Here is a 13,234-nt window from a genome sequence, read left to right on the forward strand (position 1 = left end):
TTTCATAATTTTGTTTAAAGTGTAGATTTACTTCACTTCCATCTACTACCACTAAAAACAAAATTCGTTAAAAGGCAAGAGAGCACAGGGAAAAGTCTTTCTCAAACACCTAAGAAAATTTAGTTTTAAACTGTTTTTAATACTCAGTGTTCAACAGTGGCAGTAGAAGAAAAGTGGTGACCACAAATAAAAGCAGGAAATTAAGAAAAAGGTTTAAGGAGACCCCCTGTGTTGGTCTGAATGAAAATGTCCCTATTTTACTCTTAGTCCCCAGTTGGTAGTGTTTGGGGTGTGTAGAATGTGCAGCCTTGCTATAGAAAGTATGTAAGGGGGGGTTGGTCAGCTTCCAGGGTAACCTCCGCTGCTTCCTGTCTGCTGTCTGTGCTACTGCTTCCTGCTTCAGGCACTGCTGAATAACCTAGTAGGAAGTCAAGCCTACTGGGAAGATGGCTGGGGGAAAGACTCTAAGAAATATATCTTAACCCCAGTCCCTTCCTCCCTGCCAGGAAGTGAGGCTGTGCTCCACCAGACCCTTCTATCAAGATGCCCTGCCCCTCCGCCCCACCCTCCACCCCCCACCCCCACTCAAAGGCAGTGGAGCCAGCCAACCAAGGACTGAAACCTTTGGAATCATGAACTAAACTCTTTCCTCCCCTTATTTCTCAGCAATTTTGTCACAGGGTAGTACACATCTCATTCTTGCTAGGCATGAAAGTGTTGCCTAAGATCCTCGAGGGCACTAGGTCAATTTGGGCAAATCAGCATAACGCCTGTGGTGGTCTGAATGAGACACAGCCCATGGCCTAGGGTGTCTGAACACTTGATCCCCAGCCAGTGGTGCAGGAGGAGATGTTTAGGAGGTGTGGCCTAGCTGGAGAAAGTATGTCACTGGGGGCAGGATTTGAGAATTTAAAGATTAAAGCCACTCCCAGTTTCCTCTCTTAATCTAAGCCTTTAGCATCCTGCCCCTGCTGCCTCTGCTTGTCCTTGTCACCATGCCTTTACTCCTCCTCCATGGAGTATAACCTTTGGAAACTCTAAGTCCTAATAAGCTTTTCCTTCTATTGCTGTGGAATATTACTTTAACGAGGCAAAGGTGTGTTACATTGGTTTGTGTCGCCTTTGTTTAATGACGTAAAGATGTGCCGCTGTTTCACCTTGCCTGCCTAAGGCACCTGACTGGTCTAATGAAGAGCTGAACGGCCAATAGCTAGGCAGTAGGATAGGCAGGGCTGATGGGCGGAGAGAATTTTAAAAAGTTTAAAATTAATATTCTGTTTGCTAAGAAGCCCTCAAAGAACTTTCAGCTCTCACAAATGTACCCTGTGAGCCTATTTCTCTGCTACACAGTTATCTTCTCACAATATGTTATCCTCGTGGGTAACAAATCTATCAATTTAATATATATTGGATCTTAGCCAGCAGAGGTGGCACACACACTTAACCCAGCACTCGGGAGGCAGAGGTAGAACTCTGTAAGTTCAAGGACAGCCTGGTCTGCAGTGCGAGTTCCAGGATAGCCAGGGCTGTTACACAGAGAAATCCTGCCTTGAAAACAAATATGTGTTGTGCTATGTGTGTGTGTGTGTATATATACGTATATATATGTATTATATATTATATGTGATATGTATGTATGTATGTGTGTATATATGTACGTGTGTGTGTGTGCTCTTTTCCCAGTTTTTTTTTTTAAACAAGGTCTGGAACTTACTATGTAACTCAGGCTGGCTCAAACTCATGATCCCCTGTCTCAACTTGCTAAATGTTGGGGATTACAGGCGTGTGCCACCAAAGTCAGCTAAATTTGATAAACTTTGAAAAGAAACTACCTCATTTGTTACAGTAATGAAATATTTATATTTATGGCACTTGTTCAAAATTACATTAGAGCATTTAATATGAAGAAGTGGTCATTGAATTCCAAATTTCATTCAGTTTTATGAACAATATGGGTACAGTTTTCTTTCTTCTTGTCTATTTTATTGATGTTCTATTTATTGGAATGCTACTGCTTGCTGAATTTAAAACGAAAAACTATATCCTTTTTGTCATATAATAATTTTTGTTGTATTTAACAAAAGTTCTGGTCCACAGCTATTGGAAATAACCTTTCATTCTACCAGTTTGACCAGTCTGGTCACCGTCCCAACCCCTGCTGGCCACTAGGTGGTGCTGAAGGACCGTCTCCCTGTTGCTCACACTCCAAGAGAGGGTGCACACTAGAGAAGTCTCAAGGTCACATAGCAGGTCCTCTCCAGACGCCCTGCAGGGAGCTCCCACGAGAATGCTTGCACAGTATTAATACACACCCTGTGGTACTTCTAGCTCCCTCAGGACACACCTATCTTTAAACTCTATTAGATCTACAAAAAAAAAAGAACAAACGAAAAGTCCAAATTTTCCAGTCACAGATACTCCAAACCTGGGGAGCCCAGCTGAAGTGTGCTAACAAACACTTCCCCATCCTGATACTTTTATAAACAGTCAAGACCTATTTATTTATTTATTTATTTGTATTTTTTTTAAAAAAAATAAATACCAATCCAAGTTCCCACTCCCTCCCCTCCTCCCATTCCCTCACATACCCTCCCACCTGACCCCCATCTAATTCTCAAAAAGGATAAGGCACACTGCCTTGTAGAAAGTCCAACTATATCTAGGCTGAGCAAGGTTAGTCAAGACCTTTTCAATGGATTCTTCCTCTGTGAAAGATGTCTGCACCAGATGGGGGAAAAATGAAACTGGACTACAGCCAAATGTAATACCACCTCGTGTATTAAGGTTTCCAACCAGGCACTGGGGACCGGGAGTCTGGTTTCCACCTTGAATATCTCTGCTCTGACCACATTTCCAGCTTGCCCAGACTCGGATTTCCACATTTCACTAACTTCCACTTTGCTTGCTCGGGTAATCTGGCAACCAGGCTTGTGGACTGAACATGGTAGAAGCAAACTCTGCCAACTGTGACCTTGAAACAAACCCTGTCTCCCTTCAGCTGCTTCATCAGAGTGTTTAACCACACTAACAGGAAAAGAAACTGGGGCACTCAGTAAAAGCCGAACTAAGTGCTGGGGCTCCGAGACCTGTATTGGTGAATACAGGAGGGTGGAGCTCTCAAAGGCAGCAAAGATGCTCCCCCAGCCCTTCCTTTGACTACTCCCAAGTTGTAGAGTTGCCATAAGCTAGTAATAAAATAAAGTGCAGGAGTGCAAATTGCTCCGCTCAGCACCGAGCTGACAAAGCAAGAGGCTTGTGAATGTGAAGCCACGCTGGGCTGCACAGATGACCTGTCTCAAAAGGAAAGCTAGCCCAGCAGATGTACTGTGATAACAGTCCCCAGGGGATTACATATTGATCTGCAAATGGAAGGCAAGGAGACTAGAAAAGGCCTGGATTTCTTTCAAAGTCTGCCCCCAATAACACACCTTCCCCAACAAGGCCACACCTAATCCTTCCCAAACTAGGAACAAAGTATTCAAACATATGAGCCTATGGGGCCATTCTCAAACCACCACAGAAAGTTCTGGAAAAGTACTTTGCCTCCTAATTGTTGAAGCAAAAACATCTAAGCATTGTGTTTGCACACATATTTCTACAATTCATTTTCAAACAGCAAGATAAAATATTGTGAAATGAGTAAAGAATGTTTCCTAGATTATTTGTTTGAAATTTTCATAAGTTTGAAATTTATGAAGGTGAAAACAAGTCCAAAGTAACTAGGAAAGGAATAGTCCAAGTGGCTAGTAAATTTAAGAGTAGGGAGTTGGGGGGGGTGTTAATAGCTCACTTGGCAGAGTGCTTGCCTGGCGATCCCCAATAGCACATAAATTGAACGTTGATGCTGCACATCTATAATCCCAGCACTCTGGAAATGGAGGCAGAACAGAGCATGTTCAAATACAGCCTTGGCTATATGAGAATCTGTCTCCAAAAAACAAACACTAGAGTTGGAGTGGGGTCATCTGTGATGTGACTGCCTTGGTAGAGGCCCTGCCCTCAGAACTGCCGAGGCTCCTCAGTACAGACTGGACAAGGCTTACCGTCCCTTCTTTCATTGGAGACTTTCCTGCTAAGCCCCATTACTCCGCAAAGGCAGTTCCTGGGCTAAGTCTAGCTAAGGAAGAAGGAAGGGGAGACATGGCAGTTGCTTCTGTAGGCAATAAAAGTCCAGGAAACTCTGGAGGTTTAAGATTCCCAACCCAAATGTATCCATCTTCCCCTCAGCCATCACTTTACTTTAACATAACAGACCACCCCTGTGGGAGAGGGAGTCCTTAACCGGAGTTTGCCAACTCTGACCTGGTCCCAGAACTGCTCTGCAGCCATTGAAGAACAATTCAAAGTCACCAGAGGTTTCTAGCTCTTATTTCTATGTGATTTTTTTTTAATTCCCCTAAATTCCAATGAAGTGCCTAAAACCTAGTCAGCCCCCTCCCCGATGGAGGTCGTGCCATCTTGCCGCAGTGTCAACCTGACTAGATTAAGAGAAATTCACTTAACTAGTTAAGCATGACAGTGTTTCCAGAAAGAAGGAAGATGCTCTTGCCCAAAAGGGTGGGAGGAATGAATATTCTCTCCCCGCTTTCTCTCCTGAGGTTGAACAGCATCTCCGCTTGCTCTTGGACATCAGAACTCTAGGTGCCTAGCCCTTCAGCCTTAGACAAAAAGCTTTACCATTAGCCCTGGCCCTCGGGCCCTCAACCCTTGTTAGCCTCGCTTCTCTGCTTCTCCAGCCTGCAGATGGCCTAAGCAGTTCAACTTTCAAGTTCAATTGTTGCATGAGTTCTAATTGGTTTTAATAATAAAAACCCAGAGCCAGATATGCGGGTAAATGCTGAAAGAGCAGAGAGACAAAGCAGCAAACCACAGAACTCCTCACCGGGAAAGGATTGGGCTCGTGTCTCCTCCACCTCATAGTCCTCTCTGTTCAGCCATATCACTTCCTGTCTGTACAGACCCTCCAGACCTCTATGGTTAACTAGTGACTAGCTCCACCCTCTGGTGGAGGCAAGCTTTGTTTGTTAGAGCATAACAAAATATCACCACACTCAATAATCAGGCAGACATTAATCCCAGCAAGCAGAGGCAAGAGGATCTCTGTGAGTACAAGACCCAGCCTGATCTACACAGCAAGTTTCAGGTCAGCCAGGGATACACAGTGAGACACTGCTTTAAAAATAAATAAATAAAATGAAATGGAATAAAATGAAATAGACCTTATATGAGATACCTTTCCTCTCATCTTTTGTTTTTCTGGAGAACCCTCACCAAAGGAGAGAGCTTTATAGAGACCATCTAAACAATGAAGAATATTAAGCAATATTAAAGTAAGTAGACCTCCTGAATATTTTAGGTCCAAAAGAACGGGCAAGGGGGTAGCTGAAGGAAGTAAGTTGAAAACTGAGAAGGTAGTCATTCTTGGAGACTCACAGACAGCAAAGGTGGACATGAAGGGAGGCATAGAAGCCAGAGGAACAAATGTCTAAATTCACGTCCCTCCCTCTCTCCGATTTCCTACCAGAGCTCTACACTGGCTGAGGCAGAGAAAAGCTGCCAGGCAGGAGTGTGTGGCCATGTTCATCCTGGGCAGTTGGCCAGGTATGAAGAATTAAAAAGGAATCTGAAAGGTTCCAGAAGGCACCCAACTCACTGTAAGAGCCTGAGTCCATCCCCAATGATGGAGTCATTATTGTTTGTGTCACAGTGGAAAGAGGCAGCAAGGTCAGAGGTTTTCTACTTTTCTTTTTCTCAGCATCATCTTCGTGAATAAAAGCTTCTCCTTACAGTCACAATGCGCAGGATCTCTGGCTTCCAACAGAGACCAGGACAAAAGGAAAACACAGCCTATATATTCAAGTATAGTTCCTCCTGGTCCCACTTCATTAGCTCTGCCTGGGGACAGAACCTGACAGGGCAAGTCAAATTTCTCACTTTAGTGTACAACACCAGTTCCCAATCTGTGGGTCGTGAAGTCTTTGGCAAGCCTCTATCTCCAAAAAACATTTACATTATGATTCCTAACAGTAGCAAAATTAGTTATGAAGTAGCAATGAAAACAATTTGATGGCTGGGGTCCCCACAACATGAGGAACCGTATTAAAGGGTTACAGCATTAGGAAAGTCTAGACCTGCTGATCTAAAGGCTCAGCAAGGGTTCACCTGAGCTTGCTGGAGGTGGAAGACTGGACAACTGCTGTTTCTGCTGCTGCGGGGAAATGGGAGATGACTGTTAAGAAACCCAACAAGATTATTCACTGGGTCAGATGCTAATCCTAGCTCATGATTCCAGACAGTGAAAACTAGGGCAAGGGTTACTTCAATAAAGGCCATTGCTAAATCAATGAACAGAGAATTCTGCCATTCTCCTGGGCCTGCTACACAAGGATGTAAGCAAATACGGGCTTAGGGTTTGGGAGTTGGACAGAGTTCAAATCTCACCCCTGCCACTTGTGCCAGTTATTCTCTGGAAACCTCGACATTTCTGTGTACTAGCTGTTGTTTAGTTCATTCCTTTCTCTACAACAAAGAAAATTAAACGGAAAAACAAATCCCCAATACCTGCCACTATCTACGTTTCTCCACCCTGGTACTCAAAAAATGAAAATTCAACCCTCACATATGTGTACCAGCTCTCCACAGTAAGGGGTAGGTTATATAAATGTTGTGATTCTAAAATTTAAAAAAAGTCAAGCCTGAGTCTACTTAAACTTCTTTTCAATGCTCAAAGGAAGGAGTCCTAAGTATTCTTAAGTTCCAACCACCTACACACCCCCAATTATTGCTAGAGTTCAAAAATAAAAGGAAAAAAAAAAGCTGTGAATCGGGCATGGCAGTGCATGCTTTTAATCCCAGCACTCCAGAGGCAGCATCAGGGGAACTTCTTTCTGCTCATTCCACCTGTTCTACATGGCGAGATCCAGGCCAGCTAGGGTAATACAGCGAGACCTCCCCATCTCAAAAGATAAATACACAACTATAAAAACAAGTTAGTAAATCCAGTCTTGGATGCAATTTTAGATTTTTTTAAAGACTATTTATTTATTTATTTATATGAATGCTCTATCTGCATGTATGACTTTATTTCAGAAGAGGGCACCAGATCTCACTATAGATGGTTGTGAGTGAGGCACCATGTGGTTGCTGAGAATTGAACTCAGGACCTCTGGAAGAGCAGCCAGTGCTCTTAACCACTGAGCCATCTCTCCAGCGCCAATTTTAGATTTTTTAATGTATATGTCCATCAACCTTCCCAAGGTGCTTTTCTGATAGAAATGGCTTGTATTTCAAGAAGCACCTTTATGTAAAGGGCTCAAATGTGCTGAAACTGTCAAGTGTTTCTAAGAGCCTCCTCTGCCTAGGAATCAATGGCTGTAGAATGAGCGGGAAGTCATTTCTCATATTCAAAAGCAACAGGAATGAATCACAGGTTAAAACACAAATCTGGAGAGATGGCTCAGTGGTTAAGAGCACTGGCTGCTCTTCCCGAGGTCCTGAGTTCAATTCCCAGAAACCACATGGTGGCTCACAACCATCTTTAATGAGATCTGGAGCCCTCGTCTGACATGCGGGATGTTGTATACATAATAAATAAATAAATCACGAATCTGGTTATGGATGCTTGGACACCAAAAATCCTTTGTTACTAAGAGCTCTGAAGAAAGCCTTGGGGCTTCTGAAATTATTTTTTAATGAGTTAGCCTTCAAACTTGAACCCCAGGACATACTTTAATACCTGGGGTATAAAACGGTTCAGGTGGCACTTCAGAGTTACACCAGAAAAACACAAAAGGAAACATAAAACTAGCTGTAACCGTGTGATAAAAAGAAGGCAATGTCACCCTTGACCACACTCTTCTACATCTTACATATCCACATACACATCCCATACTGAACCTTACAGCCTAACCATCCAGCCACGGTCTTTCTTCCTCATTGAACAACCTCCACCTTTCCCCCACCTGTCATCAACCCAGTGGTCTTCACTTTAAGGAATCTCGGATATGACACTTGTAAAAGTCAAGGAAAACTTAAGAATTGCCAAACTGAAAGGCATAATCACATGATCCCTGACCCTAGATTGGGAACTTTTGCTAGAAGCCATTGGGACAACAGACAAAATTTGAACCGGATGTCCAAGTGAAGGTGATTGGAGGGTTCTCTTACCATTCTTTTACCAATGTGTTTTTGGAAAATAAAGCTGTTGTGGTTTGAATATAAAATGTCTCCCACAGGTTCATGTGTTTGATCCCAGCTGTTGTCCTTTAGATTATGGAGCCTTTAGGAAGTGGAGCCTTGCTAGAGAAATTATGTCAGTGTGAGGGCTTTGAGGCTTTTTAATTTTTAATGCCTTTTATTTCATACTTGCATACAATATATTTATCCTATCACCCCAACTTCACCCAGATCTGCCCCTTTTCCTAATTCATGTCTTCATGAATTTTGTAACCCCCTAGTACAGTTTGTGCTGACCTGATTACTTACAGATGTCAAGACATCCATGGGAGCATGGTCGACTTAGCAGGGGTTACACCCTTACACCTGGCTCTCCCTCCCCCACAAGTTGCTGGATGAAAGCTAATGAGCACCTTCTTTCTATGCTGGGATGCTGCCTGGCTCCATCTAGTGCAGGCAAGCACAGCGCTGAGTTCCTGAGAGTGGTGCTCCTGTGCAGGCGAGGTGGTTTCACAGTGGCCTTCTCTAATCCCTAGTTCTTTCAATCTTTCTGCCTTCTCTTCCAAGATGATCCCTGAGACTTGGGGGAAGAAAGTTGTTATATGGATGTTCCATTTATGGCTAAGTACTCCACAGACACTTACTCTCTGTACTGATCAGTTATAAGTTTCTGCATTTACTAATGTCCACTGTACAAAAAAACTTCTCCAAACCAGGCGGAGGTGGCGCCCGCCTTTAATCCCAGCACTCGGGAGGCAGAGACAGGAGGATCTCTGTGAATTCAAGGCCAGTGTGGTCTACAAGAGCTAGTTCTACAGGACTGGCTACAAAGCAACAGAAAAAACAAACAAACAAACAAAAAAAACTCCGATGAAGACAGAGCTGAGCTGCACTGATTTATGGAAGAGCAAATTTAAGAGGGCATTTTTATACTATGACCCTTTAGCCCAATAGCAGAAATGTATCCACTTCTGGGGGCTATGAACTTCCTAGCCACTAGTGCTTGGTCAGATCTACAGAACCAGGTATGTTTCCTCCTATGGGTCGTTTCCCCTCACCTGCAGTAAATTTCTCCCTCCCCATTACACTATAAAGCAGGTTTGGGAACCTCAACTAATTAACAGGAGTCTCTGTACGCAAGCCCTGACAATGAGAACCCTATTGCAGCTGTTTCCATGCTCCTATACAAAAATGGAGAGCCCTGTCCCATGCCAGAAAGGGCGCATGAACACCATATGGACAATAGAGGAGAGGAAAGAGGTCACCAGGAGTGGGTTCTTGAAACCAAATAAAAACCTAGTCCTTCTTGTCAGTGATTTTCTAGCTCTAGGACCCTTCTCAACCTCAAAAGTCTATAATGCTTGCCAATAACTTTGCTCTTCATTCAGACTTTTTCTGTGCCTCCTCACTCTTTAACAGTCAGAAGAAAATAACCTGAACCCCAGCCTGCAACAAATTCTAAGGAGCCTGTGAGTAAAAGGTAGGGATAGGCAGGGTCAGGTCACTATTAATCCAAGACTAAGAGTGTAAGAGCAATTCTAGAGAATATGAACTGAGGAACTTACAGAAAGCAGGAGGGGTGGGATAAAGACTTCTATGTGGTAAGATATTCATCTAAATGGACATCAACAGACTGTTAAGTGGTACATAATCTAATGCAATTTATGCCATATTGTAAAATCCCATTTGTTCTATTAACTTATTTGACCCATACTACAGAAATTTCAATTAGTACTTATTTTTCCTTCTGACTGGACATTCATGTTTTACTAAACCCTGAGGTTGAAAATGGCACAAAAGTCCTAAGTTGTTCTCCATGAGTCCATCCCTAAGCAAGTCTTAAAACAGAAATGCAAATGAGCTCTCCACACAACTACGCAAATACAACTTGACCAGGATGAGAGTTTATAGATCTGGATGAGAATGGCCCACAGGCTCATGTATTTGAACAATTCATCCCGTCAGGCAGTGGCACTACTTGAGAAGGATCAGGTATGGCCTTGTTGGAGGCAGTGTGTCAATAGCTGTGGACTTCGAGGTTTCAAAAGCCCTTCTGGATGTGTAACTCTCAGCTATTTTACCAGCACACTGTCTGCCTGTGTGCCACCATGCTCCCCTCCATGTAGAGGATAACTAAATCTCTGCAACTATAATCAGGTCTCAGTTAAATGCTTTCTTATATAAAAGTTGCCTTGGTCATTATGTTTCTTCACAGCAATAGAACAATACTAAGACATAAACCAAGGCATCAAACTGCAAAGCATTTGCAGGAGGAAAAGAACTTGATGCTCTGTACACCTGGGCATTTGCATTTTTTCCACTTGGAGCAAGTGGATGAAAAAAATAAGTCTACACCAAGTCCCAGAGGCCTTCAGATTTAATACTGTAAAGCTAATACAGATTCTAGAACACTCACAACGGAAGGTTATCTGCTACTAAAACCCATTCGACAGATAAAATTGCCCATTCATCTTCAGGTGTGTGAAAATGGGATAACACAAAGGGTATATTTCTTGTTTTTATTTCAACACTTAAAATATTCACAGGCGAAGTACTCGGTTCATTGACACCTCCAGGGAAGATGTACCAAACAAAGAATACAGCATTCCACAGTTATAGAATTACACACTTCTCACTATATGCATGTTTTACACTACAGTTTATCTGGAAAAAACACCTTTCTTTAAAAAAAATTTTAGTGTTTCTCTACATTAAATTTCCATAAAAAGTGAACCACAAAGAATTCCAGAAGAGATACTAAATATCACTCAACAGTTCTTAAGATTTTCAAGCTTTCATGGCAAGCACTGTGTTAACATTCCTGTCAAGAACACTTACATACATGTTCAGTCCCCATTCCTTCCCTGGAGCCAGGCCAGGATGCATTTTCCTCCACGATTCCCTAAGTTGCTATCTCTAAGATATTATGCAGAGGAGATTGGTTACCACGGGATCTTGGCTTGGTAATGAGGTAGTATTTCCCAAGATTTTAGCATTTGTAAAGCAAACAAAAGAAAATACAGTTTTTCTTTTTCAGCAATTTGTTTAAATGAAATGCCAAGGGCACTGGAAATTGGCTGAAGGCTGTTTTTACTCCAAAAGACAAAGAGGAAAACCCATTTGGAAGCCTTGCTACCAAACGTAGTAAAGGGCAAACCCTGAAGGTAGGTACGAATTATTTCAGCATTACAAAATAAGTAGTAAGATATTTATGCCTCAAAATATCAAGCCTTCTTTCTGGGAGAACTCTATGATGGTCAGTGTTGCCAATTTAACAGAATCTAGAATCACACGAAAGATGGGCCTCTGGTATGTCTGGAGCATTATGTTGAGTCCTTGGAGGTGGAAAGAAAAAGACCTGCCTGTCCACTGTGGATGGCATCGGTTCCTGGGCTAAGCCAAAGATTACAATGAGAAGGAGAGGAACTGAGTATGCATTCATGCTCTCAGCTGCCTGACTATGGATGCAATGTGGCCAGCTCCTGCCACTGTGACTCTGCAAAAAAGGACTGTAACCTGACCTGAGTCAGAATCTTCCTCCTCCTGTGTGCTGCTCTTGTCAGGGCACTTTGTCACAGCAACAAAAAGAAAACTAAGACACTGAGGAGAGACAGGAATCGGAACGCAAAATAGATGGATTGTACCCTTTCTGTTCAGTCTGTCTGAGTTTTAACTCTCTTAACCTAATTCTCCTTTTCTACACACATAAAGAAAAAAATTAGTAACTCTGGTATACTATCTACTCTGTAACATTAGTAAGTGAATTTAGCTATAAACCTAACAAATTATGCCAGAGAAAGTTTTCCACGTGGAGATGTTATCATGCTAAGCAGCTAGTAATGCCTAGATAACACATGACAGCACTACCTCTACAAAGTGGAGGGCTGAAATGCATACAGACCTCTGAATTCACGGCCTAGGAAACTTACCTATTATTCCCTCTTCTTCTACACTAAAACTGAAGTTTCTTTTCTAACTACCCTTTCTCTAAATGGCAAAATACTTTACAAAATAAATTATGTTAATGAAATGCAACACACACTATATTCCAAATAAGAAGAGTAACCCTTAGGAACAAGTAAGGTATATACAATATTTCTTACTTTGGTACCTATCAAGGCAAAATAAGTGAGATTTCTTTATCAATTTGTAATAACTAATATACTAAAGTTACCTAAAGAATATCTGTGAGAGAGCAGGTTAATTATACAAGGCCTGGCAGGTGGATTTTTAAATTAAATCCTTGACAATTCTATAAAATTTTTAGACAATGGGAACCGAACCTGGTAATAAGATAATGCAATTCTGATATGGCAGCCCTTATTGGCAGTTAGTATTTACAAGTCTTTAAACCATTCTTGTTACTTATTATTCTACCTACCACTGTCATATTGCTGTCACCAAAATATCATGTGCCTACCATTTAATTTCAAGAGAATTCCTTTCTCATCACAGGCCAGGTCCCTTCAGTGTGGTGAGTTTCTTTGTAGGCACTCTTTCCCTAAGGAACACTGCCCTATTCACTGGGGCAACAGCCCTGAAATCTATGCCTGCCTATCATTGTGGTTAAATGAAAACCAATCAACAGTGTCAAATTTAGTTAGCATGAAGTCTAGGAGTCTCTTGTACAGATTAAATAGCCAAATCTTAAAAACTGTACACATAACTTACCATGACAGTAAAGCTCAGTGACATGTGTACATATAATCCACATTCATTATTAGAATATAATAGTAGGCCAAAGTTTCACGAGTTTTACTAAAGTCTAATCTAGTCTAATAAGGTGACTTTACAGACACCATCCCAGTGTGAATAGTGTACTAAGTGAAAGCTCACCAGTACATCAAAGTCACTATGTTCTGTAGTCTAAGCAACACCTACACAGAGATATGAGTAATGACATACACTTGCTTGACATTCTCATACAAGTCATGTTACCAAACTACTATCTGCTAATATTAACACAGTAGACTTGGAAGGCAGTAACAACAGTTTGACTTTCCAAACCAGCATAATATACCCAAATACGGAGTGATGTAAAAATTGAACATGAAATAAT

The sequence above is a fragment of the Myodes glareolus genome, chromosome 15 (genome assembly GCF_982192425.1).
Source record: "Myodes glareolus chromosome 15, mMyoGla1.1, whole genome shotgun sequence".
Lineage (NCBI taxonomy): Eukaryota > Metazoa > Chordata > Mammalia > Rodentia > Cricetidae > Myodes > Myodes glareolus.